The sequence below is a fragment of the Gavialis gangeticus genome, unplaced genomic scaffold, assembly GCF_001723915.1.
Source record: "Gavialis gangeticus isolate Ggan-Ray unplaced genomic scaffold, GavGan_comp1, whole genome shotgun sequence".
NCBI lineage: Eukaryota > Metazoa > Chordata > Crocodylia > Gavialidae > Gavialis > Gavialis gangeticus.
Window position 1 is genome coordinate 38172149 of NW_017728995.1, and position 4957 is coordinate 38177105.

The following is a 4957-nucleotide window of genomic DNA, read 5'->3' on the forward strand; positions in this document are numbered from 1 at the left end:
GCACTGTTGCCTAGTGTTTAAGTACTGAAGTGCTGTTCAGGAAACTTGGGTCTGTTCTTGATTCTGTTTCAATGGCCTGCTGGGTGAGCCAGTCATTCTATGTCTCCACCTGTAAAATGGGGAAAATGACACTTACCTTTAGAAAGTGCTTTGTACCATGTAAGAACTATGGTGGGGGAAGTGTATGTGTGTGTGGCGGGGGGGAGGGGTGGGAGAGGTTATATTAGCCATGGCTGATATTTTGGTCTGTACAAATGCAGACAGGATATTTTTCCCTGGAAAATATTTGCAGAATGACCATATTACTACAATATAAAATCTAGTCATAATAGGAGAAATACAACCTTGTGTACACGGAAAGTGTAAGGACCTCTCTGCTACTTAAACCTGAAAGTTTGGCTGCCTAGTGAATCTACCTCAGTGATAGCTACACCCATGCAGCTGAAAATAGGACTAAGAACTAGGCAGACAACAAAATCAATGTACAGAGATGATCAGAAAGTGGACATAGCACAGAACATTGTAGAGTGGATAGAGACTTTTAAAGGGCACTTATTATTATTTTGGAGATTGACACTTTATTATTATCTGCTCGCTGGGGAGGCATAGAGGATGAGTGATTGGAAGCATGGTTCAGCAGAATTTCAGGGTGGAATTTCTTTGGTTTTAACCTACTTTTAATTCCCTTGAGGGTTATTTCCTAGGCCTTGTCAACCTTAATTCTTCCAGTTTTCTTTAACAATTTTCCGGTTACTAAGCAGGAATTACCCACATACTTGCTATTTTAGGGTGTCTGTAGACATACTCTTTCACTTCATAATTAGAATGCTTCCACATCACCTCACTGTCACGTGTATTAAGCCCCCCAGGAGTTTCAAAATGGCCATGAGGTCGCTTTATCTACACCTTTTCAAATGAGCTTTAGATAAAGCATCCCACAGTCATTTTGAAATGCACAGGAGCTTAATACATGTGATGGTGAGCCATTTTAATTAGAGCAGCTATCTGGGAACTGTTCTAATTAACCCCCAACCCCCACCCCTGAACATGTGTATAGGCAGCCTTAGTTACATATTCCTCTCTTCTCTGTATCTTGGTCACTTTCTTCATGTTGTACTTTTATGCACAGCTCTGCACATATGCTCCTTGTAGGATCTTGTCTATACTGATTGTTGTGTAGCATTTTGTGTTTTTATAATGGATAACTGTGCTCTCTCATTTCATGTATTTAAAAAAAAATCTTAGGCTGTCTCTGCTTTATACAGACCAAAAGAACTAGTAGTGTGATCATTCTTAACAAAAGGTGCATTCAAGTTTTCATGTGATAATTTTCGTAACTGCTGCTAATTGACAGAAATTTAATTTTAGTGACCACCAATCTTAGAAACACTGGGCGCATATGAACATGCAATTAGCGTGACTGACTGAACTCTGGCACAGTTCACTCAAGAGTTAATTCTCCCAGGTGCAGCATTTACACCCGTGCCTGGGACTGCAGCACAATGAGCAGGGGTGGTGCAGCCCCAGCTGGAAGGGGAGCTGGGGAGGAGACATGAGTGTGCTACAGTGTAGGGATCACTGGCAGCCAGTTCCTGCACTGTAGCACCATTGTGCCCCAGCCTTCCCTGGTCATGTGCATTGCAGTTCTCTAAATGACTCCACCAAGTAGTACTTGTGTCAGGCAGTGCTATACTACGATGGAGTTAATTAGTTTACTCGGGCCTAATAGTGCCATACATGTAGATGGTGATGCTTTACAACTCCACAGTAAAATGCACAAGTAGATGCCCCCACCCTGTCTTAGAGATTAGTTCAAATTTGTTGCTGTGCATTTTTTTAAGAGGATACTTTTATCAAAATTCTAATTTTGCTTCCTGGAGCTGTCCCAATCAATGGACCTGCTTTACTAAGGACAATTATACATGTGCATGAATGGTTCCTGGATTGGATTGTAACCTGCTATTAAACTGAGCTGAAAGAAAATAGTTGATCTGGACATATGTCATTCAGATGATCTAATTTTAGTCCAGCCATCTTGATTTCTTTTCATTTAAGAGTGTTGCTGCTCTAATTATGTGTCTTTTTGTTGGTTATTTATTTTTTCTTGTTGGCAGTATAATGGATTATGTCCTGGGAAAACACAAATAAATATTTTCTAACAGCAAACAACCATATTTCACTACTTTCAGCTTTTCAGATTATCTACAACTATCATTACTGTTCTGTTGCAACCCTCACTTTTTCAGATTGAATGCTTTGTTGTTTGAGCTCTGACCCCAACAGATATCATATAAAAGGTCCCTATACTGAGAAGCCTCAGCACCAGTAGAAGACTAGTGAATAGTCAATGTTAAACCATGGACAGTTACACACATGACTGTAGTTTCTAAATGATTTAAAGCAAAAAAAAGATTGTAATTCTTATTAAAACACCTATTTAAGGATTAATTCAAATATTTAAGCCACTTTTGTTAAGACAGATGTACTAAATTCCTTAATTGTTTGCAAAATGGAGGTCTTAATGATTGAAAAGTTAGACCTGAAATTAGTTGCTTTAAAACTTATGCCTTGCAATTGGATTCTGCATGGGCAGATCTCAGCAAATGTGCAATCTCATCAGCACCAGTGGATTCTCCAAACAGATCTAATTGTTTCCTTAGAGATTTAATCTAACTAGATAATCTTAAATAATTCACCTTTTTTAATACAATAAAAATGTGGGTAATTTAGTCCACATATTTGAACAATGCTTACCATGCAGAATTTCTTTTTCTTTCCCTCTTGGTATGTGTTACCGACTTATGTATATTTTTTTAGAAACAGTGACCTTGATTTGAAAATATGAGCACAATCAATAAAACACTGAAACTTCAAAGTACTTTTGTTTATACTTCAATCCTTCCTATCACCTACTGTTTATTGCTCTTATGTCATCAATCCCACTGGAGTTCAAGAAAACTTAGCTGGTTTTCTATAAACTCCCAGAACTATTCTTTTCCCATGTACTCTCATGTCTCTACAACTTCTGATGTAAAACAGATTTTAAATTTGTGTAGATCAGAGGTCAACATGAAAGCCTAAAACAAAACAAAAAAAGATGGCATTCAACTTGTATTTCTGGTTTCTATTACAACTCCGAAACTATCTTACAGTCATATTAAAAATGGTAATGTTATCCTGCACCATATCCTACCTGAAATTAAATAGGTGCTTATTTTAGATAAACTCATATATTGGTGAATTGTACAAAGGAATTGTACCAAATTTTACCTTCTTATTAAGAGTCAAACATCTTCTGAAGGTACAACCTCTGTATAGATTTTCATTCATTGACTTTGGGGTAAAAAAAAAAGCCAGAATATAGCCTCTTATTTCCATCACTAAGCGGTTACTCAATACTCATGCATCTGTCTACTCTTGATAATTGACTTACTGATGTGGTCACCAGTTGGATCAATGGCTTTGTGATCTGGCAGAACTTTCCAAAGTTTCATTATAGTTTCTTCAAGTGTTTTCCTGAAGCAAAGCAATATCCTGAAGTATACAGCATTAATATTTCCATTCCCATTTCTATGATGCAGCAATAAATATAATGGGACAAATTCTGAAATCTGTGCGTAGGTTTAATTCCTCTCTGAAATATGTGGGAGTTGAGTCTTACCAAGGAACAAGGATTTGGCCCAATATATTGCCCTGTTTTCCAGTATTTAGGTATGTATCAGGCCTACTGCATTTTTCAATATTTAACTGAACCTGTTTAATAAAAGATTAAATTTTCTGTAGTCCTTAGCATTGAATACTTCTCTCTTCACAGGCAAATCCTTTCATTCTAACCATGTAGAAGTATCCGGCAGAAGAATCACTGAAATTCTACTATGCAAGACGTAAGTCAAATGAGATTTGTGTGCTTTTGAGGGCCCTGATAATGTGCACGTAAAAGCACAATGGGAACTAAAGCACAATCCACACCCTCGTGCCTACTGCCATGCCACACATTCATGGAAGGAAGCATGATTGTGGGATTGCACATTAGATCCTATCATGACCTATTACGGGAGCAGGGGGGAGGGGGCCGGGGCGGGGACAGGGATCATGATCCCCAACTTTCCCTACACCAGTTCCTGCGGCTGCAAACCCCACAGCTGATAGGGCTCGACGGAGCTTGCAGCAGGGGCAGTGTTCTGCCTGCTGACCCCACTGCAAGCCCTGCAGCCAAAGATGCTGCCCCTGCTGTGAGCCCCCACTGCAAGCCCCACAGCAGAGGAAGCTCAGAGAGGAGCAGTGCTCTCCCTGCTGCAAGCTTTGCAGCTGACAAAGCTGCTCAGTTGATGGCACTCCCAGCCACATGGGAGCACCTGGCCACATGTTCAATTAATAGTGTGATTAGAACAAGCTACAAAATCATTACACCTTTTTTTGTGGAATGACTTTGTAGCTTATTTGTTTTATCATGCCATTAATTGGTTGAACATGTAGTTGGGTCACAACTTAAGCCGTGATTACCTAGTTAATCACGCCTTAAGGGTAACATGTAGAGGGAGCCTAGAAGGCCAAGCCTCACTCTGGGACCCAGGTATTACCAAGGCAGTAGAAGTTGCTAGGCTGCTAGTTTGTGTGTTTGTGTCCCCATATACACACTTTAGTTGCACTACTGTTTTGGGAGTTGTCCATACAGCAGCACACATGGGAACTGGATATGTCAGGGAAGGAGGAAGGTATATATGGAGAATCTACAGCTTTGTCTCCTGTGACCTCATACCCTGAAGTTTGATATAATTTCATAGTTTCATAGTTTCTAGGGTCGGAAGGGACCTGAGCAGATCATCTAGTCCAACCCCCTGCCATGGCAGGAAGAGCACTGGGGTCAAACGACCCCAGTAAGGTGGTCATCCAACCTCCTCTTAAAAACCCCCAGGGTGGGAGCCTGCACCACCTCACTTGGAAGCTGGTTCCAGAC